General features: G+C 34.6%; 2 long non-coding RNA genes across 2 annotated transcripts; one reads left to right on the top strand and one right to left on the bottom strand.

The window, feature by feature from the left end:
* LOC127871001 (uncharacterized) lies at positions 1-598 on the top strand. The gene is made up of 2 exons (XR_008045037.1): positions 1-93; positions 420-598. It is a non-coding gene; the product is annotated as an uncharacterized LOC127871001 (long non-coding RNA).
* Positions 599-1,134: 536 nt separating this feature from the next.
* LOC127871000 (uncharacterized) lies at positions 1,135-21,374 on the bottom strand. Its single transcript, XR_008045036.1, has 3 exons — positions 21,070-21,374; positions 15,765-15,881; positions 1,135-2,108 (listed from the first exon to the last, which is right to left on the bottom strand). It is a non-coding gene; the product is annotated as an uncharacterized LOC127871000 (long non-coding RNA).
* Between the last annotated feature and the right edge of the window lie 4,943 nt (positions 21,375-26,317).

The raw sequence follows: 26,317 nt of genomic DNA, 5'->3' as shown, positions 1-26,317 counted from the left end.
TTTCATATTTGGTATGCATGTGTATCTAGACACCACCTATCCATTCGCATACAATTTTTTACCCTTGACCTTCAACTTTGGGTCAGTTTTAAGGTTTCGAAATCTGTGACCGCGATTCGAAAAAGGCTCATAACTACTGTGTCCCTTCAGATATTGCTTTCATATTTGGTATGTATGTATATCTAGACAACACCTATCCATGCGCACACAATTTTTTTACCCCTATGACCTTGAACTTGGGGTCAGTTTTCAGGTTTCGAAATCTGCGACCGCGATTTAGAAAAAGGCTCATAACTACTGTGTCCCTTCAGATATTGCTTTTATATTTGGTATGCATGTGTATCTGGACAACACCTTTCCATGCGCATGAAAATTTTTATCCCTGTGACCTTGACTTTGAACTTTGGGCCAGTTTTAAGGTTTTGAAATCTGTGACCGCGATTCGAAAAAGGCTCATAACTACTGTGTCCCTTCAGATATTGCTGTCATATTTGGTATGTATGTGTATCTAGACAACATCTTTTCATGCGCATACAATTTTGTACATGCTACCTTGACCTTGAACTTGAGGTCAGCGTTCAGGTTTCTGAATCTGCGACCGCGATTCGAAAAAGGCTCATAACTACTGTGTCCCTTCAGATATTGGTATAATATTTACTGTGCATGTGTATCTGAACAACACCTTACCATGCGCATACAATTTTTGACCCCTGTGACCTTGACCTTGAACTTTAGGCCAGCGTTTAGGTTTCGAAATCTGCAAACACGATTCGAAAAAGGCTCATACCTACTGTGTACCTTCAGATATTGCTTTCATATTTGGTATGCATGTGTATCTGGACAAGACCTTTCCATGCGCATTAAAAAGTTTTGACCCCTGTGACCTTGACCTTGAACTTAAGGTCCGCGTTTAAATTTCGAAATCTATTAAGTGGTTATCTACCCAATCAGAAGAAGTGCAAGCATTTTCATCGGACAAAGGAATTATTCAACAATGAAGCTTGTGTATTGAAAACATATATAGAGTTACACAGTAGTGGCGCAGAGATGTATTTAGTAGTCAATTATTTGTGTTTATTCATCTGTGAAATGGTTTAGCTCATCCATCTAATGTTCATACAAGGGATAATAAAATATTGGTGCAAAGGGACACCTGTATTTTAGAGAAGAGATAGAATGCAGTCAAGCATAAAAAGCATGAGAAACTCATGGAATAGCGCCTCAAGAATCTATAAAAGGGCTGAAACTTTCAATTTGTTCAATCACACTTTTAGACTCATTATGAAAATCTTTCAAAATGTTCAAGTGTGAAAAATGTGACAAACAATTTAAAGCAAAAAGGACTCTTGAACAGGCACATCAATGACAGACATGAAATTTAACATTTTCATTGTTGTGTACAAGATTGCGATATAAAATTTCTGAGACGCTACTATTTAGTCAACCATTTAACCTCAAAACATAACTTTTCCAAAGCAGAAGCATGAAGATTGGCTATAACAGAGCAAGTTCAGCCATCTCATTCCAATGAGGATGATATGTACATAATGGGCGTCAGTGAAGTTGATTCAGTATTAGATTTTTTAGGAGAGCAGGATGAGGACCTAAATCCAAGTGAATTTTACTCTTGTATTAAGGACTTCGATTTTAACATTTTCACCGCCACCAGAATCAACAAAGCCTCGACTATGCATGGCCCCATTACCAAACCTAGGGCGCCCCTGGGTCAAACATGCGGCGTGGGGATACTCGTCGGCCTCTGCCGCGCCATTTCTAGTTTTAATTTTAAATTGTAGTTGACCTTGATTTATTTTTAAAGCCTGGTTTCAATACATCAACTATATTGTGCAATACAAACATCACACACAAAGCTATCTTGGGATGTAGGTTGTGAGACGCAGACCTCATGCAGCCATCGTTTGCAAACGTCGGATGATATCCATTTTAATGCCGTGCGGGTCTTTACAGTGGAGTGAACGAGTCGCACAGATATGTTTGCCGCACTCCATGAATCAGAAGTCTGTGTTTCACGACTAGTCTCGATAAACTGAAACATGGGCCTGTCGCAACATTGTGGGATGCTTTTTCCTGACCAAACATTCGGCAGTCTGGAAATAAAGTAAAAGTCATTCATACATAACGTAAAAAACAACAACATTTGTTTGCAATAAGAAAAGCATTATATTCACTAGATTAAGTGTTCACAAAAAATACTATTTCTGAAAATAAAATTGCAAGAACGATAGTTTGACAGTGAAAAGTATTCATGTTTTATGCATCATAAATATACAATCACATTAAGACACAAAAAACTACTTTTTATACAAAATAATATAATGGAGCAAAGAGAATGCTGTATTTCATTATATGACACATTAATAAATTAAAATATGAGTAATCTTCTTGTTTAACCTAATTTTCAGGGTTATTTGACAAAAGTGGGACTCTATAACACAGTTTGAAATATCATGACCTTTATAAATTAAAGGAAAATGCAAGGCTCTAAAAACCAATGCACCAACAGAAAGGTACGATGATTATATTCTACATTCTCCCATTATTTTGTTGAATAAAAAATAATGAAGATCTTTACTAAGCAAACTAGAGCTTTGTCACAGACGTGATGTATACCCCCACGTGCCGCATTGACACAGACTATTTTGCATGCTGTCTTTACAAAACAAGAGAATTAAATTTATGGCGATTTTTTAGAATTATAATGCAATTATCATTTATGGCCATTTCGACTTTTGAAATCTTGAATTCTTTCGCATGACATGCCGTCCAAATTTATGGCCATTTATTTACTTGTGAACTCCAAGTGTGACCTAGACCTTGGAGTTATCGACATAATTCTTTCGCATGACACATCGTCCAATGACTGTGAACAAATGTACCAGGTTTTTTTAAAATCTCACAATAAATGACATAGTAATGGCCCGGACAAGATCATTTATGGCCATTTTTGACCTTTGAACTCACAGTGTGAACTTGACGTTGCAGATATCGACGTAATTCTTTCGCGCGACACACCGTCCAATAATGGTGAACAAATGTGCCAAATGATTTTAAAATCTCACAATGAACAACATAGTTATGGCCCGGACAAGCTCATTTATGGCCATTTTTTACCTTTGAATTCATGTTTTAAAGGCTTCATTTCCATCCCTTAGATACTGATGAGCAGCAAACAGCATAAAACCTGAACAGTCCGCAAGTGACTCGAGTTACTCGCAAGCTGTTCTGGTTTATGCTGTTTGCACACAGCCATTTTCACTTTGCTTCTGAGTGGGAAAGGGTAAAATAATTTATCTCCATCCTAAAAGAAATGTACTTTAAAAATGTACTTTACAACACACATGAAGTAAATGCATGAAGTAAACATTGGACTTTCATAAAATGAAAGTAAGCGATTGAAACAACAGCATGTGGTTGGTTGATAGTTGCCAGGATAAAGCATTAGACATCCTTCTTTAACATCAACAGGCACTAAATGTTTATGTTACCCCAGTTCAAACAAATCTTAAGTTTGCTGATGACATAACCAAGCCATATCAATACATCCCAAGAGTGCAGTATAGACATAGAAACCTATCAAGTCAAAGAATGGAAGGTGATAGATAAATGAAGCCAACACAGAATCCAGACAAACAAATTGTAATTAATCCAAAGAATAAAATTAGCAAAATGATCTTAGAATTAACCCAAAGGATAAGAAATGAAGCCAAAGACTACTAAGCTTACAGATTTAAGAAAACAAATCAGGAATCCGGCTATGTACATTAATAAAGTATATAGCATAAACAAGAAATTCAGTAAGACAGTAAAAAAACATATAATAATACATAATCCAGTCAAATAATATGGGAATTCAGACAAAAAGGACGGATTTTAGATTCCATTGAAAGAATAGGGAATCCAATCCATGAATCCACTTAATAAGAAATCAAGTCAAAGATTAATAAAACCAGCTAGGAGTCACAGAATATGAAATACAGAATACAGTCAAAATTGCTAAATTGAATGAGAAATCAAGTCAAAGAATAAAGAATCCAGTCACAGAATAAGAAATACAATCTTGCCAAATAATGAGAAATCAAGTAAAAGAATACACACAATTAAGTGTCATTCAATAAGAATCCAACCAAAGAAAACAGAAAACAAACTGGCAAAGGATTAATGTAAACTACAACATTTACACTACTGGCATACCATACAAATTAACACAAACATCAATACCTATACTATCATAACCCAATCATTATACAAAGTAATGATAGAGTCAATAATGCAATACTTCAATGGAAATTGTGACAGGGTCATTGTATAATTGTCATAAACCTGCATAGCTGGGTTATACAAACCTCTGCTGGGTCATGATACACCTTTGAAAAAGTGGTTGATGGTTTGTTTGACTCTTTCAGTGCTGGAACCAAATTTGGAAGGCCTTTGCAAAGAGTTTGGATCCAGATGAGACGCCACAGAACGTGGCGTCTCACCAGGATCCAAACTGTTTGCTATTTTGATAGTATTTTTTGAAAAAAAATCGAAGAAAATGCTAATTTAAGAAATTAAGCAGACAACATTTTAGCAGACGACAAATTTCCCAGCATGCAAAGGCTTGATCTTAAGTGTGTCATTTGCTTGATGGGACACCTTGCTAATACAAGGCCTTTCATACATAAATTAATTACGGTTGGAAATAGATTAATTATCTAATTAGCGCTGACATATGATGCTCTCACATGCTAATCCCCAATTAGACAGGGTAGCGCATCAGTTTGGTTAGCTGATGAAGGCTATTTGTTGATGTAATGTTCTCAATCAAATAGTCATTAACCCATTTATGCCAAGTGGACTCTCCCATCCTTCTAGATTGGATCAATTTATTTCCAAAATTAGGGATGTCTAGTATATTTATTTCTATATTTAGAATATTTCTTACAGAAATTCCTTAAAGCAAACAGCGCAGACCCAGATGAGATGCCGCATCATGCGGCGTCTCATCTGGGTCAACGCTGTTTGCAAAGTCCTTTTTTTCAGGACGCTAGGCATAAATGGGTTAAAATTTTGTGTCATTGACCTATAAAAAATATGTTTGATATTTGAGAAATTATAATAAACAAAAGTTATGTGTTTGTAGGGTATATATTTAATTTAATGTGATTGACCTAGAATATTTTTTAACATTTGTTCGGTAGAAATGCGTTTTAAATTTGATATATTTTGTTTTATGTTTTGATGTATGATATATATTTGACGGTCGGCTACAAATGAATGGATAATAAGATATGATATGTTAAGAATTTCATTTATTTGAAAACGTTGAATAAATTAAAAGTTGCATAAATTTCATTTATATAACGGATGGTTGCAACTGAATGTCTGATGATGGAGTTGTATGGATTGGTGATTTTTAGCTTATGCAATTTTATACCACTATGACATTCTTTACGGCCAATATGAATGCTGATTTTGAGGGGAATAATGAAAAGTGAGATGTTTGAGACTGCTGAGATAACTGATCACTATATCAGAGTTACAAATTGAAATGAAGTTCACACTGTATGGTTTCTATGTAGTAAGAGAAGCATTAAAATTTGAGTCGCGTTTTGAGAAAACTGGGCTTTGAGCATGTGCATATAGTCTTGTCCCAGAGCATGTGCGTATAGTCTTGTCCCAGATTATGGTTTGAGGGTTGGGTTGGAGCGTCCTCATGTGCGTATAGTCTTGTCCCAGATTATGGTTTGAGGGTTGGGTTGGAGCGTCCTCATGTGCGTATAGTCTTGTCCCAGATTATGGTTTGAGTGTTGGGTTGGAGCGTCCTCATGTGCGTATAGTCTTGTCCCAGATTATGGTTTGAGGGTTGGGTTGGAGCGTCCTCATGTGCGTATAGTCTTGTCCCAGATTTGGTTTGAGGGTTGGGTTGGAGCGTCCTCATGTGAGTATAGTCTTGTCCCAGATTATGGTTTGAGGGTCGGGTTGGAGCGTCCTCATGTGTGTCTATTCTTGTCCCAGATTATGGTTTGAGGGTCGGGTTGGAGCGTCCTCATGTGAGTATTGTCTTGTCCCAGATTATGGTTTGAGGGTTGGGTTGGAGCGTCCTCATGTGCGTCTAGTCTTGTCCCAGATTATGGTTTGAGGGTTGGGTTGGAGCGTCCTCATGTGCGTATAGTCTTGTCCCAGATTATGGTTTGAGGGTTGGGTTGGAGCGTCCTCATGTGCTTCTAGTCTCAAGTGAGCTAAAAATATATCATGCAACGTTTTATCAGGCAGATATCAATGTGGTGGTATGATAAATTCTAATACACTGTGCTTTATGACTAAAATATCAGTAAATTACACATAGTTTGCATATCATCTTGTTGAGATTTTTTCAAATCATATTATAAGTTAACAAATTGAATCTCAGCGCAGATATCCTTAGTTTGACCTATTAACAATTTTTCGACTCTTCGATGCCATCTGATCACAAGAAAAATCTGATTATTGAAAATAAAACATGTCCATTTTAGTGAAATAAGGGCTACACAGACCAAAAAACTGTCCTAAATTAAAAAAAAAACATTCTCTTTTTCAACACAGGTTTCAAGGTTATATGAAACATACTTTAATTCATATTTCCTGGTTTAGCATTTGCAATAAGTACACTGAATACAAACAAAAAAGAAAATTAAGAGTATTATATCAAGATTTCTTTGTCCATTATAGAAAGGCATTACAGAAATAATACCGGTACATGTTTGTTTCTGTCTTTTCTCATCAAGATCGTTTTTTGTATACAGAGGGTAAACAGAATAGAGCTATCACTACAGGTGATACAAACATACCCTGCAATACCAAATACACAAATATAGACAAACATGTTTCATTGTGACTATAAACTATGTGAAAAGTGATATTTCATTTGAATGTGACATTTTAAGATGCTATCCCGCTTTTAATGATATACAAGGCGCCTACCAGGCTACTGAACACCTGAATATATGCTATCCAACTGAAATAAATCCACCTATCCTAAACGAATTAACATAATTGATGTGGTATGTGATATCAAAATTATATGACAGAGTTGTTAATGGTATCATATTAACACCAAAAAAATGTTATTTTTTAATTCACCACATGACATGGCAGTAAAGTTTTATTCGACTGAAAAGAGATTATAGCTGATATGGTTACGAAATGTTAAATTTTTATATCATTATAAATGTAAATTTAGTTACCACGGGAATATCATGTTTCTTTGTATGATAAATACCCTGCTTTGGAATTTGTTAATTCCATCTTTCAATTGAATCACATAAAATGAAAATGAAATACATAACAAAATATTAAGAAAAAAGCAAGTGTTATACAGAGGATAAAACCCCTTTCCATAAACCCCTTTAAAAAGCTATGTGCACTAATAAGGTAAAGTAATTATTACTTGGCATACAGGATGTAAACACTGAAAAGGGGTGTAAACAAACCAGAGCTGTCCCAAGCCATCTTTGTGACCTTGACTGTCCCATCAAGCTTTTTATTACTGCCATTAAGTTAGCATAAATGTAAAATTGTATTCAGTCCATTTTTGGTGGACAACTTTATGCTTTGGATTAAGTCCGATGTTTCCTTATTTCAGCCATTTCTCAAACAAGTGAATAAAAAGGAATATGAAATACACGTACAATAAACTATAACACTGACAAGTTGACATGAACACGCTATTATTATGCAAATCACATAAACTGGTTACTTAGCTGAAATTGCATGTTGAAATGAATTTGTTTAAATTAGCAATAACACATGATCTATCTGACATCAAAATATATCATTTTTGCAAACCTGAAAATAATACGCTGTAATTATTATTAGGGAGACATGCCTTATGCGTGACCATTTTTAAGTTTCGCCAAGCTGTATAATGCTCAAATATGACAACTGACATCTAAGTGTTACCTTAACCTTTAAGGGAACATGAAAGAGGTTTCTACATGTAACTGTTAAACACATTTGGCAAGTTATTTAAGAAGTGCATAATTACTATTGAAGTATCAGTTTGGATTGACCATTGACCTTTAAGTCTGACTTTGAGCCGGGAACATGGGTCTTAACACAAACTGGTGAACATTTGTTGTCAGTTATTGCTCCATTAATGACAAAGTAACAGTTTGGACAAATTTTACCTTCGACCTGTAAGTGTGCCCTTGACCTTTAAGTAAGGTAGACAGGTGTTACATGTTAAACACCGCCTCCTAATGATGGTCTTTTGTAATTATTAATTTTAAAATTGCATGCTGAATGATGTGCTGAATGATGTAGTTACTGTCTGTACAAACCCGAACACACACATACATACAGTAACAGACACACAAATGTGCACTCATACACTCAACCATTTTTACAAATAATTATAGTTGTTTCTGATGATGTCTCAAATAAAAAAGAAAAGAAAGATATGTCAAAGACATTACCCACGTAAACCATCTATTGCTTTGTCAGAGGCTTTGCAAATCTGCCATGGTTTAGTGCATGTGCAAATAATTCAGGAACATTTACATAACTTCGATTGAAAATTGTGTCATTTTACATCTACATTTAGTGGTAATTACATATTTTAAATCAAGCACTTAACAAATTTAGAAATAGTTCACTTCACAGACAATTGGATGAACAGTAAAACTGCCATATTCCACCCTACTGGGGGCATACAAACAAAAATTGCACTGGGGGTTCAAAACCCAGGACAAAAAGAAGCAAATACTAAAACATAACCACTAGACTTGCCTGCCCTGAGGGTTCAATACCCAGGACAACAAGGAGCAAATACTAAAACATACGGAATCCTGATAGTGCCATATATAATCTTGCACTTCTTTCATCAAGGGCGAAACTAGAAACACGAAGCGATACTTGATATTTTTCTTGACAGTCGCGGCGACCCACGATATTTTTCTTAAAAGTCGCGGCGACGCACAATATTTTTCTTGACAGTCGCGGCGACGCATGATATATTTAATTCGATATATCGACCTTGTGTAGGTGATGATGATGTGGTCGATCTGGTTCTGAGTCCTGCTGTCTGGTGATGTCCATGTAAGTTTGTGGATCTCCTTGTGCGCGAACAGGGTCCCTCCTATGACCAAGTCGTTCTGTTGGCAGAATTGACTAGTCTCTCCCCGTTGTTGGTGATCACATCCACTCCATGTCTTCCCATGGTCCTCTTTTTGTCTTTGTTGTCGCAGCAAACCTTAGCATTGAAGTCGCCGAGCAACATCAGCATGTCGTGTTGGGGGATGTCCTTCTTGACAGTCGCGGCGACCCACAATATTTTTCTTAAATGTCGCGGCGACGCACAATATTTTTCTTGACAGTCGCGGCGACGCATGATATATTTAATACGATATATCGACCTTGTGTAGGTGATGATGATGTGGTCGATCTGGTTCTGGGTCCTGCTGTCTGGTGATGTCCATGTAAGTTTGTGGATCTCCTTGTGCGCGAACAGGGTCCCTCCTATGACCAAGTCGTTCTGTTGGCAGAATTGACTAATCTCTCCCCGTTGTTGGTGATCACATCCACTCCATATCTTCCCATGGTCCTCTTTTTGTCTTTGTTGTCGCAGCAAACCTTAGCATTGAAGTCGCCGAGCAACATCAGCATGTCGTGTTGGGGGATGTCCTTTGAAACACTTTGAAGGCGTCGTAGAATGCATCCTTGTCCTCTTCTTCTGCGTCGTCTTCTTCATATATAGAAACTTAATAGCATTGATTTTAAAGGTTTTGTAAGTATGATTTAAATTACAGTAATTAAACAATTGCAATATCAAAGCTACTAATTCACAAAAATCTGAAATGCAAATTGCACATAAAGTTATACAAATAAAATGTTGATAAGTTTCCAATTCTTATTGGAATGGGTTAAATAAACCATTGGCTAATTTGCTTAAATATCATATTGAACATTATTCAGCTTAAAGGAAACATAATAAAACAAGAAACCGTCGGAGACCGGTGATCAATGCTCCCAAAATTTTTTTTTTGTCACAATATTGCACTATATATTCAGATAAAAGGAAACGTCTTGAGGGCACAGTAGTTGGGGGACAATAATTGCTTTATAGAAAATTTCAAAGGGCGAGAACTCTGTGAATATACATCCGACCAGACCCCGCTAATAATACGCACATCTCTTCTTGGTAGTGAAGCTTCCCATAAAGTTTCATTGAATTACGGTCATTAGTTGCTGAGAAATAGCCCGGACAAGAATTGCACTATATGTACAGTTAATGGAAAATTTCAAAGGGCCATAACTCTGTGAAAAATCATCCGACCAGAACCCGCTGATAATATGCACATCTCCTCTTGGTAGTGAAACTTCCCATAAAGTTTCATTAAATTCCGGTCATGAGTTGCTGAGAAATAGCCCGGACAAAAATTGTGCACGGACGGACACACAGACGAACAGAAGAAGCGGCGACAATATGCTCCCCCCAAAATAAATTTTGGGGGAGCATAAAAAATGTTTGTGGATATTTGAGCATGTCTATTTCACACAAAGGAATCTTCTTTAGGTGTAAAATATCTCATTTGTTGAGCTATTCAAAATCCTGTGGGGAATATTGAATAGTTTTAAAACATTATACAAACTGGTTGGACCATAGAACATTATTTTGTTCCCCATAAAGCTGTTTGAAATGTTTCTGAACTAAAGGATTACAGTAGCTTAAAGGGATATACATGTAATAACGCTGTTTTTAATTTACTATAAACCTTATTTAAGCAATACATATTCTCTCTTTTCAAGCAGAAATTTATAATGAAACATTGTTATATTTATGAATTTTTTTAGACAAGATTGAAAAAAGCCCTTTATCACTCACCTGGGTAATGGGGCATGGCCAAAATTTACCCCGGGGGCATGTTTTCAACAGTTTTTTTTTTCTCAAAAAGCCAAAATCTGAGGCCTACACCATTCATCAGAAGTGTAAAGAGTACAATGCATTATGGGACACAACTTTCATTGGACGAGCAAATTTTATTTAGATTAAATGCAATACGATCATGTACAAATAATGTTTTATTGTGTCATACAAATTATGAAAAAAAAGTGCTTCCTGGGGACTTTCTGATAACCGTAACGGGTAAAAATGAAAATGAATATCTGTTAACAGTTACACTGCGTTAGCATGTATATAAATCATCTTCATAATTTCATTTATTTTTCTTACACATACAGCTCTGATAGGGAATACATGTAATAAACACTGACTCTTTAGTTTTTCACAACTTTATTGGCATTACACAACAGATAAACACCAATTAGCTGTCGAAAGTGGTTTAACCTCTACACAGTTAAAAATCTAAAATTGGTGAAACGGACAAATAAAGCAATGAAGCTGTGATCGTCGCTATCTTTGTACCGGATTGCTGAATTTTGAATTTCAGATTGTCAGAGTGCGAAGTCATTTTTTGCCATTTCCCCATCGGCCGAATATTTATTATTTCGGTTATTTACAATGTTTCCTAGTTTGCGGAATGCATATTTCCAATTCCCATGTTGCCGACTCCTTTTCATCGTGAAACAATGTGAATGACGGCCAAACAACGCGGTAAGTAGCGTGTCCATCCCCCGGGAAGTGTCACCCATCGAGAAAAAAGAACACTGCTGACGGGCTTTTTGTTTAAGTACACTGTGTCTGTACTGTAGTCAGGCAAATATAAAATATGGGCTCTCAGTTGTAGTGACAGCCATTTTGTAAAAATGTTTTTTGTCACTTTGACCTTGACCTTTGACCTAGTGACCTGAAAATCAATAGGGGTCATCTGCGAGTCATGATCAATGTACCTATGAAGTTTCATGATCCTAGCCATAAGCTTTCTTGAGTGATCATTGGGAAACCACTTTACTATTTCGAGTCACTGTGACCTTGACCTTTGACCTAGTGACCTCAAAATCAATAGGGGTCATCTGCCAGTCATGATCAATGCACCTATCAAGTTTCATGATCCTAGGCATAAGCCTTCTTGAGTTATCATCCGGAAACCATTTTACTATTTCGGGTCACCGTGACCTTGACCTTTGACCGAGTGACCTCAAAATCAATAGGGGTCATCTGCGAGTCATGATCAATCTACCTATGAAGTTTCATGATCCTAGGCCTAAGCATTCTTGAGTTATCATCCGGAAACCACCTGGTGGACGGACCGACGGACCGACGGACCGACAGACCGACAGACCGACCGACATGTGCAAAGCAATATACCTCCTCTTCTTCGAAGGGGGGCATAAATATGAAATGACATTGAAATCCTTCTAGGAATGCACAAATTACAGAGATGATACTAATTTCATACAGAATACTCACACACATACACACACAAGAACTCAGAATTAGAGGTAAGGTGTGACTAAAATATGCCCTCCTCAATAATGGCCAAATGTTCGAACAAGTTCGTTAAATTGCTGATCACCAGTGGATTTTAAATTGAAAGTTTCAGCTATGGTTCTCATATTGCAGCCATTACTAGTCAAAGGCTTCGAGTGATTTGGAAGGTATGATATGAAAGAAATTCAATTTATTGTAGATCTTTTTCAAATTGCCTGACACTACACTCACACAAAGAAATTTGCGGAGCGATTATATCTTATAAATATATTACAATGTTCAGGTATTCAATGGGTAGGGTAATCTGATTATACGAGCTATTGAAGCATGGGTACTGAATAATTTTTAAATGTCATAATTGGACCAAAGAACATTTTTAAGGCATAGCATGTCCATTATAATTATTTAAGAGTGTTATCAATTCAAGTCATCAAATAAGCAATGTAAAGTTTGTGCCATTAGTATTGTCAGAGAGAAATATGTTAATAGATCTGTTATTCAGCTTTTAAAAATGTATTTCACATTCCAATAAATCTTAGTTAAATTTTATACTCCATGTACATTTCTGTTTTGCAAAATTATTGTAAAGCTATTGGTTGGTCACAAGTGATACATTATCTTGTGCTTCTAAATTTCTTAATTTTATAATCATACATGTACTTCACATATTTATACATAAACCATAAACTGCAATAATGGGGTTAGACTTTACCATGGTTTTAGATAGAGTTTACCTGTCCGAATATTGCTGATCTAACAGTAAGTGGTTATTTGTTGGAAGAAAGTGTCAAGACAAGGAAAATAAATGAATGCCAGAATTTGTGTATGGATATCAGTATGTAATATCTGAATACTATAATGATAACTATATAAATCAGTTTTGATAGCCGAGATATTAAGTCTTGTTTGTATATTCTTTTAGCAAAGATCTTTAATAAGTAATAAGTCATATATAATAACTGTATATTCAAAACAAGAGGGCCATGATAGCCCTGTATCGCTCCACTGTTTTTTCTTTGCGAAAAAAAACGTGCAATGCGCATGGGTTGAAATGTACTCAAGCATGTGACTTTCTCTTTCTATCCCTCGTCCCACTGGGGGTTTAAAGTTGGAAGGGTGAGCATTTTTATAAATGGAAAAAGTTACTAGCGTGTTAACTAAACAGACTTAAAAGCCCGGGAATTGTTGCACAGGTCCTTTGCTTATAACGTAGGTACATTTATCTCTCCAAAAGATATTGTCGTTCTTTCTATTTCACATATTTTTAGACGCCGACGATCAAATCTACGCATTTGATTTGAAACAGATTCGCAAGACCCATAGGAATGAAAATGCCTTAAACCTTTACCAAACGACACATTTTGGACTTTCCCAATTTGAAAGAGGTTGCAGATGTCAATTAAATTAAAATGGAATATGAAGGAAATGATCAGGTAGGGTAGAAATAATTGTGATAAAAGGAGAAATTACTCATCAACCCACACATCCCTTAGACCAACAGGCCTGAGAATATTATGATAATCTAAAGATTATTTCTTTATATTTATAAATGTTTTTAATTAAGTAATACATTTGACTTCTAAGATCAATTCATAACTTATATTAAGAAAATTATAAAATGGTCAGAAATATATATGGATTGTTGAGCAATTGACAATCATATCCACAATTCATGAGTCACGATTCACAAATGGAACAATGAATCATTAGTTATTAAAAAGCAGCATATACGATAGTTAAGAACATTGCACTTCATTAATTTCAACACCTTCTCTTGGATACAAAGTTTGAGTTTACCTTGCAGTATCATATATTGACTTTTCTTGAAATAATTATGTTCATGGAAGTTGTGTTTTTAAAATCAATAATATATTATTAAACTGGTTTTAACACTACAAAAAAGACATGAAATTAACATGTCATCCAAAATATTTTCATCCAGATATATGGTCACTTTCAACATATTTAAATAAAACCCGACTTTTTTCAGTTTGTAAGAAAAACATTCATAACACATATGTTCTTACTTCGATGCCTTTGTAAGCAGTCACCATCTGACCTAAAATGGCACTAAATTACAGGGTTTTATCTCATGTTTACAAGATGCTGATGTTGTTGTTGGTCACAGCCAAACGGCCGCAGTAATCTCCACTGGTAAACGTCATATGTTCAGTTTTGTGACCCCCGGGGCTGGGTCAAATTTGAGCCCAGGGAAATAATTTGAACAAATTTGGTAGAGGACTATTAGATATCACTACATACCAAATTTAGTAGCCCTAGGCTCTATAATTAAGAACAAGAAGATTTTTAAAGTTTGCACACAATAGGCCTTATTTAAGCATATGTTCATTTTTGTGACCCCTGGAGCAAGGTCAAATTTGTTCACAGGGGCATAATTTGAACAATCTAGGTAGAGAACTATTATATGTCGCTACCTACCAAATTTAGTAGAAATAGGTCCAATGGTTATGGACAAGAAGATTTTTATAGTTTGCACAAAATGGGCCCAATATAAGCATATGTTCAATTTTGTGACCCCTGGGGAACGGTCAAATTTGATCCCAGGGGCTTAATTTGAACAAACTTGGTAGAGGACCATAAGATGTCATTACATACCAAATTTGGTAGCCCTATGCCATACGGTTAGGACAAGAAGATTTTTAAAGTTTGCACAAAATAGGCCTTATATAAGCAAATTTTCGATTTTTGACACCCCCAGGGCAGGGTCAAATTTGACCCCAGGGGCATAATTTGAACAAACTTGGTAGAGGACTATTAGATGTCACTACATACCAAATTTGGTAGCCCTAGGCCCAATGGTTATGGATGTAAAGATTTTTAAAGTTTTCACAAAATAGGCCTTATATAATAAGCAAATTTTCAATTTTTTGACCCCCCAAGGCAGGGTCAAATTTGAGTCATGTTGGTAAAGAAGTATGCACAATATTAAAGCAATATGTCAAGGGACATAGGAAATATTTGGGGTGGTTCGCAAACTTTTACATAGAGTCATTAATAATATGCATATTCTAAGTGGAAAAAAGGCCATTATTCTTATAAAATGTTGTTGGTAAAGAAGTATGCAAAATATTTAAGAAATTTGTCAAGGGACATAGGAAATATTTGGGGTAGTACGCAAACTTTAACATTTGCACGCTTACGCTTACGGGAAGCCGATCCCGGGTTGAGTAGGATAGCTCCACTATATATATTTCATATATAATAGACAAGCTAAAAATTAATGTCTTCTAGTGCATCTGGGGCATCACCAGCCTTACCAGCTGTTTCACAAGAAAGAGAGCAATCCTTTGTCACAACTTCCATAAACTTGTCCGCGTTGAAGTTTTACAAGAATGGTTGAATATGAGCACCAAATATTTTCTCTCCCAAGTACCTTGGTATGTTTTGCTGGTTGTGTGCATGTTGCAATGTTGGTGGAACTCTGGTTGAGCCAAGTTCTGGACCACTGTTACCGTCATATCTTCTAATGGTGAATCATTGGCATCATCTCCTGCATCACAAAATCGAAAGCTTAATCACAACATCAATCTACATAACTGTCCAGTGTCCATCTAATTATTGTATTCAGGAAATGATTCATAAGACATGCTTGCCAAGAATTGTATGTTAAGAACTCATTTTGATGAAATAAAGAGTTTTTGGAGGTTAATTCTTATTTTTAAAAACCCTAATTGAAGGGCAAGTCATCATTTTGATCAAATGAATTGTGTATCAAGTCCTCACTTTTATGATAAATCAATTGTATGTCAAGTCCTCACTTTTATAATAAAATAAGTTTTGTGTAAAGTCCTCATTTTGATTGATAAGAATTTTTTTGAGAAAGTTCTTATTTTAAAAAACTGGAGTCATCATTTTGATAAAATGAAGTGTGTATCAAGTCCTCACTTTTATGATAAATCAATTGTATGTCAAGTCCTCACTTTTATAATAAAATAAGTTTTGTGTAAAGTCCTCATTTTGATTGCAAATAATTTTTTTGAGAAAGTTCTTATTTTCAAAAAACCTAATTGAAGGGCAAGTCATCATTTTGATACAAAGAAGTGTGCATTAAGTCCTCACTTTTATGATAAATCAATATGTGTGTCAAGTCCTTACTTTTATAATAAAATAAGTTTTGTGTAAAGTCCTCATTTTGATTGCAAATACTTTTTTAAAAAAAGATCTTATTTTGAAAAAACTAATTAAAGGGGAAATCATCATTTTGATAAAATGAAGTGTGCATTAAGTCCTCACTTTTATGATAAATCAATCTGTGTGTTAAGTCCTCACTTTTATAATAAAATAAGTTCTGTGTAAAGTCCTCATTTTGATTGATTAGAATGTTTTTGAGAAAAATCTTATTTAACAAAAAAAAACTACATTGTAATTGAAGGAAAAGTATTATTTTGATCAAATGAATTGTGTATCAAGTTCTCACATTTATTTGAGAAAATTATTATTTTCCAAAAAAAAAATTGTAGGACAAGTCTTTATTTTCATCAAATGAATTGTGTGTCTTAAGTCCTCACTTTAAATTATATAAAGATTTTTGGGGAAAATTCTTATTTGCAAACAACTAATTTAGGGCAAGTCTTCATTTTGATAAATAAATTTTATATGAAGTCCTCACTTTTATAATATAAACAACAAGAAAATTCGTTTAATTGATATCCCCCACCAAATAAATTTTGTTTATTGATGGGTGAATAACTTAATTAAAGCTTATTTGTAGGGTTGTGCCTTTTCTTACTTTTTTGTAGTTACATCATACAAAAAACAAAGGGCAATATCTCCTATTTAAAAAAGTGTAGGGGTATGGTTCTTGTGCATGGAGCTTCTCCTTATTAATATCTATACGCCCATGAAGTTTCATGTTGAAAACTTGTATCATATCTGAGATATAGCCCTGAAAAGTTACATCATACAAAAACAACAAATGGCAATAACTCTCATTTAAGAAAGTAAAGGGTTATGGTTCTTGTGCATGGAGCTTCTCCTTATTAATATCTATACGCCCATGAAGTTTCATGTTGAAATCTTGTATCGTGTCTGAGATATAGCCCTGAAAAGTTACATCATACAAAAACAACAAAGAGCAATAACCCTTATTTAAGAAAGTGTAGGGTTATGGTTCTTCTACACGGCACTTCTCCTCATTGATATCTATAAATTCATTAAGTCTCATGATGCAAATTCTTATAATTATAGTTTCTGAGATATAGACCTGAAAAGTTTGTGATGGACGGACTAACAGATGACAGACTGACAGACTGACGGACAACACCAAAACTATATCCCTCCGCCTTTGGCGGGGGATAAAAATGTGTCAAGTCCTTGTTTACTTGACTTTGTGTTATTCTGTGATACATATATAAATTGCATTAAACGTAACAAGAAAACATTGCTTCTAAACAAACTTTAATTTAACTAAACAATTAATACTGTGTGTCAGAACTGTGTTATCTAAAGATAATTGTTATTATTGCTGTTAATTGAGTACTTTATGAAAATAAACACTAAAATAATCAACACTTTGTGAGTTGCTTTTGCGCGTCTTCCGAACTACGAACTGCGTCTCAAACACCAATCATCCACTGTGGCATAATGTATGTTCTATTATTTGTGTGACACACATATTGACATTTTCTAAACTGTATTATATAAAATTTCATTAAATATAAATTATGGTTTTGCTATACATGTATTGCAAAATGTCAAATGTTTGTTGTAGACTTAATTAGACTAATACCAATTGAAGTCTGTGTTGTTTTCACACATTTAAAAATTATCAATTTTACAGATTTTTGAAATAAAGTAGCTAATTAACATAACAAGCGGGCCATGATGGCCCTTAAGAGCTCATATGAGTTCACGGACACAAATTTACCTGATAGAAGGCATGAACTTAGTAAAAGAAAAATATGATAGACCTAAAAAAAAAGACGTGTTCATAAGGCACAGTTGCCCCCACATTCCACTTTTGTCGCAAAACTACGCTTATGTCAAACACAACCTGTTAATAGCCATATTTGACTATTGACCTGTAAGTGCGACTTTGACCTTGGAGTTCAGCCTTCTCATGTTAGCCATTTGTAAGCATTAAATTTTGGAAGTCCCAGGCATAAAATTGCACTTCAATGCTAAGAGTATAATTAAACCATTACAATGTATCACATTATAATAAATATTAATTTTTAATTTAATGTGTTTTGAACAAATGTACGTGGGTCATTCAAAAGTTGTTGTCTGGTAACCTTTTGTTGATTTAGTTATTCCAGGGTATAATCTACATGTGCGTCTCGCGTCTATGACGCACAAATTAATATCGAAATAGACGCATCGTTTTGAAATATGTGCGTCCACTCGGACGCATTGCTGAACTGTATCCATTACCGCATACGCGAATCACGATAAGCACAAACCATCTTGTGTATGAGTCAAAAGTGTAGCAATGAACGCTGAGTTAAATTAACCGAATGAGGCTTGAAGACTCCAGCAAGTCTTTTGATTGGCTCTAGTCGAGCCGCTGATGTATAATACAAACTAATTAGAATCTACCTTTTAAATAGAATGTGTTATGATATTTTCTCGAATCCCCGGATGAAAACCTGCTTTAACTTTGTGTAACTTAGTCATATATAATACAGAAAAAATGCCTCCGAAACAAGGTGTTGAAGCTTAATCCAAAACAAACAAATCTGGCAATACCTTATATTTCTGAAAGTTTTATTGAAGTATAAAATTGAAAATTGCCTTTTACAAAAAATGTCAAGCAAAACCAGTACACTTGGGGCAATTTTAAGGATATTGTTCAATATATTTTGTTAATGAAGCAAGTTATTGAGAAGAATTTTCACATTTAAGTTAATCACATGGAAACACTTCTGTAAGATAGAAAAAGAACTCAAACATGCTTAATGGTATGAAAATAAATGCATGTTTTATTTAGGCTTCATTATTTTTTAAATCACCCATAGGATATGATGCGGCATTTGTCTACGGAATATAAAAAATATCAATCATTTTTACCCGGAACTTGGCGCTGTAATAAATTTGCTATTCTGTGTGTTCTTTTACCAAGCTTGATTAGGAATTTTTGAAAACGCGCAATGGAGATTTTCTTTCACCATTAAAAATAATAGTTCACGGATTCAAACCATAATACCTGATTAATATGTTGCTACAGTGGATTCCTGTTCTTAGCATACCATGTCAGCAAAAATTATGCTAATAACAGGAATATGCTATTAACAGGAACACACATTTTAGCATAAATATAGCAACTGGGGGCATACAATAAGTCAAATCTGTTAATAATTGATCGTCAAAGTGAAATGTAAATGCAACATTGTATATGATTGATGTTTAAGATAACTATTTATCAAATGGAATTGTATTCTAAGGTATTTGCATTTGCATTTGAGCATTTTTTAGCAGATTTAAAGCATATTTTCTTGGCATTCTGAGAATGTTCTATATGCTATAAAGACTTTAAGTGAATTCTGAATATTGGGGTTAAAAATTATGCTATTAATAGAAGAAAAATACATTAAAATATAAGAATTAATCTGTGCTTTGACATTCTATATGCTAATAACATAAATATGCTATTATCAGGTATGCTAATAAGTAGAATCCAAAAATTATCCTTCAGTCTGACAGAATTTCCTAACCTGTCAGACCAAACATCTGACAGATTTTTTTACATTTAGCGGTGTCTGACTTGGCTTCTCACTTTTGAGTTCATGATGCTTAATGTTTTAGATTCAACACTAGTTTCTTCAACCTCACGACACCAGAGCTCCTTTGATGCAAATATACTTAAGTGGTATTAAGGGATATATTTTTTTCCCTGCAAATTGCGCTTAGTTCCTCACATCTGGTTAAAAATAAACCTGTTACCCTCCGATTGACTGTCAATTTATACAGCAAACTCCAATACATATTCCTGTTTGTATTCTTGTATGAAAATGTCCACAACATATGGGCGTAGTTATATGGGGACTGAATATTCAAATACATGTAGGTTAAGAAGTACAGTAAATGACATGACAAAATGCTGTTAGGACATATCATCATCCTTAATTCTAAACCAGCTATACATGACATTATTCTTAAGAGGGGCATTTCAGAATAAAGATAAAAAGATACAAACGATTCGCAATGGAAAAATTATTTCCTGCAAATATTTTTTATCGAAATTATTTCCGTCAAGACATGTTGTACAATAGCATGCCATGGTTAAAATGAGTGTGTAAAACAATGCCTAAACTCTTTCTGCAAAGTTTGGGAAGTCTGCTTTAGGGACATTTAAATGGAAAGACAGATGAAAGGTAACTCATTATAGTGCCACCAATGTTATTATTATGCAATTTTTTCGCAGTTCAGAACTGAAAATAACAGCCCAGAACTTAATTATCCACTGCCAAGTTATTCAATAAATAGTAAATTGTAAACATTTCAATTATGAAAAATTAAACAACTTGTAATTCAGACACAACTCACATTTTACCTGTTGTTAGCTTTGAACAAGCTAATTGGCCTCGGTGAAAAATAATTTACATTGAAATTGAGAAAAGTCCTCGAGAACTCAGTGCCCCAGATTATTATTTGGGAAATAGGGTTTTCAACCATTGATTTTGAAAAATAGGGTGATTTCATTCTTCATATAGAGTGAAATGAGTAATAAAAATGCATACCTTAAAATAATTGCTGATTTACTTCCGTTGACGCTGCACACTTGTATTGATTCAATAGAACTGTAAACTATCATCATAAATTTTAATAAACTGATGTTTCCTAATATCTTTAATCCTTTAAACTGTCCATGATATAAACTTTAAAAAATGTCGACAATTTCTAACCAATGACATGCCTTTTTATACTTTTGACAGGTTTGTTAAGTCACAGACTTTCCATCATGTTTTTTGGATGTCAACTCAACTGCTGTATACACAGTTTCTAACAAAATCGATAACACGAATGATTCGGCACTTATTGGCTCTTGCTTTCTTGATTCAAAAAAGTTTCCGATCGGCTGATATTTTGGCGCAACATTCTCGGACGTCTTTCGACCTCTCTTAGCTATTTTTATTTCGCATTGTAATAGAAACTGAAAGTACAGACGCTTTACAAATACATGCACAATGGGCGACGAATTAGGGGGCAGGGGATATATTTTTGACCAAATTTCGAGTTCCGAAAGGCCGCAAACAGTCAAATCCATTGCATCAAAACAGAAAGTGACACAAGAAAGCCTTTTTGTGTCAGTGTCATAGCATAGGCAATATACATTGAAAATACAACCAAAGACAAGGCTGGCTTTTTCACTTGTGAAACTATGGCCCTTGATCTTTCCCCCCGACCACCTCATTTATAATGAAAAATTGAGAAATTTGACCCATTTCATGGCATGCACAGAACATTCAAACAGAATGCAATCCTAGTTTTGGCTACATTACTCACTAATTTCATCCCTGTGCTTTGTTTATTTGCCTAGAAAAGTGTCTCCCATACGTTTAGATTTTTCACAATTTACCTTCAAAATTTTGTTCTGTTTCTGCAGCGTGAAATATTGACTTCCGACAAAAGTGAAAACCTCCTTTTTGAAGATTCAAAATTTCCTTGCTAGGGAGCTGTGGCTAGTTGTAATGTTTTTTTCCAAAATTTTGAGACATTCTTTCTACAACCTAACACAAGAAATACATCTTATAAATACCTAATTGATTTTTAAAGACCATAGGTAACACCTACCCTAAAGATATGTAATTTTCATGGACCCCCCTTTCACTGATATATCCCCTGCCACCTTAAGTTTTTTAATATATGCATAATAAAACAAAAAGCTTTTGTTATATTAAAATATAATGTTTAATGAATTAAATGCAACATTTCTGAACTGTATCCTGTGTTTTGTTTGTATTTCATAGTAATTCCAAAAATTCACATAATTCAAGGGAAACAACAAGAACAGAAATAATCAAAAAAATAGTGTTCCTATTCACAACATTTGACTCTATTTAGTAGAGAAGCACACAAGTTATATGTCAAATGTTTAAAATGATTATTGACACTATCAATCAGTCTTACAGATGTATATTCCCATATGATTACATAATACATGCACCAAATATTGATATTCATTCTTTAAAATACCATTCAAAATTAGATCACTCCATAAGAAATCACAGCACAGTTATAAAAACAATCACGCTAGGAAAAACAAAGGTGTACTTTTCAAAAAAGGAGTATTTCCAAACTATAAAGTTTCTGCAGGCATGTGCCCTGTGTAGAGAAACAAGTTCAAGATTCTATTCCGTTGAATTCAGACCCTGACCTGGAAAGTGTCGTGCGATTGGGTGATTCTGTGGCTAACGATGTCTTGAATGCGTGTAATCGTTCTCGGGGTCCACTCGTTCTCCCTATTAAACTGCGACCACATCAAACAGTACCACAGTCTGAAAATCAAAGTGCTACAATTGGAAACAGTGGGCAAATATATCTGACTATGAGAACATCATTGTAAACAAGACACAGCTTGAAAACATTTTCAAGTGCATAAGGAACCTTCATGAGCACATATTTTCCTTTTGTTAATGCTTTCAGGCCCATAACTTAAGTGCTTGATGTTGACACAAAGTTTACTGTGGCATAAATGTGACACATGCATTTTTGATGACATGGCATGTTTATTTTCAAGATAATATAGTGCATGGTGAGCTTTAAGCCTTAGCCTTTTGCCGCGGAAACTACACCGCAGAACACCATAGACGCTTGGAGTGTACGCCCCCTTCCAGATGTGGCATTCACTTATTATTTCGTATTTATTATCAAATAAATGCTTCAATCTTAGTCTTTCTTCATCGGTTAGGTGTCACATGAAGAAATATGTTGCCATAATGACTTCAAATAAGAAGAAAAAGAGAATTTATGTTTGCGGCATTTTACAAACCACTATTTTGCATAATTTTCCTATTTTAACCAACTTTTTCTACAAAACTGCAGACTTATCTTGCTTATTTAAGTATTCAAGCTCAGAAAATGTGCAAATGTAGATGCTATTACACAAATATGAGTTTAAACATTGTTTTCCAGTGCGAAACCAGCACACGTGAAATTTTCCTAAAATTAGCAATGGTTTTAACATTATTACCTCCCTTTGTTTTCCATAATCTCAACCATAGCGGTTAAAAGATATATGCAAAATTATGTTCGATTTGTTACCGCAACACATTTGTGGAATACATGTATCAATTTTCGTATGATATACACAATTTTAAAATTTTGCGTTTTGCTATTAAGTTTTTTAATATATGCATAATAAAACAAAAAGCTTTTGTTATATTAAAATATAATGTTTAATGAATTAAATGCAACATTTCTGAACTGTATCCTGTGTTTTGTTTGTATTTCATAGCAATTCCAAAAATTCACAAAATTCAAGGGAAACAACCAGAACAGAAATAATCAAGAAAATAGTGATCCTTTTCACAACATTTGACTCTATTTAGTAGAGAAGCACACAAGTTATATGTCAAATGTTTAAAATGATTATTGACACTATCAATCAGTCTTACAGATGTATATTCCCATATGATTACATAATACATGCACCAAATATTGATATTCATTCATTAAAATACCATTCAAAATTAGATCACTCCATAAGAAATCACAGCACAGTTATAAAAACAATCACGCTAGGAAAAACAAAGGTGTACTTTTCAAAAAAGGAGTATTTCCAAACTATAAAGTTTCTGCAGGCATGTGCCCTGTGTAGAGAAACAAGTTCAAGATTCTATTCCGTTGAATTCAGACCCTGACCTGGAAAGTGTCGTGCGATTGGGTGATTCTGTGGCTAACGATGTCTTGAATGCGTGTAATCGTTCTCGGGGTCCACTCGTTCTCCCTATTAAACTGCGACCACATCAAACAGTACCACAGTCTGAAAATCAAAGTGCTACAATTGGAAACAGTGGGCAAATATATCTGACTATGAGAACATCATTGTAAACAAGACACAGCTTGAAAACATTTTCAAGTGCATAAGGAACCTTCATGAGCACATATTTTCCTTTTGTTAATGCTTTCAGGCCCATAACTTAAGTGCTTGATGTTGACACAAAGTTTACTGTGGCATAAATGTGACACATGCATTTTTGATGACATGGCATGTTTATTTTCAAGATAATATAGTGCATGGTGAGCTTTAAGCCTTAGCCTTTTGCCGCGGAAACTACACCGCAGAACACCATAGACGCTTGGAGTGTACGCCCCCTTCCAGATGTGGCATTCACTTATTATTTCGTATTTATTATCAAATAAATGCTTCAATCTTAGTCTTTCTTCATCGGTTAGGTGTCACATGAAGAAATATGTTGCCATAATGACTTCAAATAAGAAGAAAAAGAGAATTTATGTTTGCGGCATGTTACAAACCACTATTTTGCATAATTTTCCTATTTTTACCAACTTTTTCTACAAAACTGCAGACTTATCTTGCTTATTTAAGTATTCAAGCTCAGAAAATGTGCAAATGTAGATGCTATTACACAAATATGAGTTTAAACATTGTTTTCCAGTGCGAAACCAGCACACGTGAAATTTTCCTAAAATTAGCAATGGTTTTAACATTATTACCTCCCTTTGTTTTCCATAATCTCAACCATAGCGGTTAAAAGATATATGCAAAATTATGTTCGATTTGTTACCGCAACACATTTGTGGAATACATGTATCAATTTTCGTATGATATACACAATTTTAAAATTTTGCGTTTTGCTATTAAGTTTTTTAATATATGCATAATAAAACAAAAAGCTTTTGTTATATTAAAATATAATGTTTAATGAATTAAATGAAACATTTCTGAACTGTATCCTGTGTTTTGTTTGTATTTCATAGTAATTCCAAAAATTCACACAATTCAAGGGAAACAACCAGAACAGAAATAATCAAAAAAATAGTGTTCCTATTCACAACATTTGACTCTATTTAGTAGAGAAGCACACAAGTTATATGTCAAATGTTTAAAATGATTATTGACACTATCAATCAGTCTTACAGATGTATATTCCCATATGATTACATAATACATGCACCAAATATTGATATTCATTCATTAAAATACCATTCAAAATTAGATCACTCCATAAGAAATCACAGCACAGTTATAAAAACAATCACGCTAGGAAAAACAAAGGTGTACTTTTCAAAAAAGGAGTATTTCCAAACTATAAAGTTTCTGCAGGCATGTGCCCTGTGTAGAGAAACAAGTTCAAGATTCTATTCCGTTGAATTCAGACCCTGACCTGGAAAGTGTCGTGCGATTGGGTGATTCTGTGGCTAACGATGTCTTGAATGCGTGTAATCGTTCTCGGGGTCCACTCGTTCTCCCTATTAAACTGCGACCACATCAAACAGTACCACAGTCTGAAAATCAAAGTGCTACAATTGGAAACAGTGGGCAAATATATCTGACTATGAGAACATCATTGTAAACAAGACACAGCTTGAAAACATTTTCAAGTGCATAAGGAACCTTCATGAGCACATATTTTCCTTTTGTTAATGCTTTCAGGCCCATAACTTAAGTGCTTGATGTTGACACAAAGTTTACTGTGGCATAAATGTGACACATGCATTTTTGATGACATGGCATGTTTATTTTCAAGATAATATAGTGCATGGTGAGCTTTAAGCCTTAGCCTTTTGCCGCGGAAACTACACCGCAGAACACCATAGACGCTTGGATTGTACGCCCCCTTCCAGATGTGGCATTCACTTATTATTTCGTATTTATTATCAAATAAATGCTTCAATCTTAGTCTTTCTTCATCGGTTAGGTGTCACATGAAGAAATATGTTGCCATAATGACTTCAAATAAGAAGAAAAAGAGAATTTATGTTTGCGGCATGTTACAAACCACTATTTTGCATAATTTTCCT

The sequence above is a fragment of the Dreissena polymorpha genome, chromosome 3, assembly GCF_020536995.1.
Source record: "Dreissena polymorpha isolate Duluth1 chromosome 3, UMN_Dpol_1.0, whole genome shotgun sequence".
In the NCBI taxonomy this organism is placed as follows: domain Eukaryota; kingdom Metazoa; phylum Mollusca; class Bivalvia; order Myida; family Dreissenidae; genus Dreissena; species Dreissena polymorpha.
Note: the sequence above shows the minus strand (reverse complement) of the source record. Positions and strands in the feature narration are given on the sequence as shown.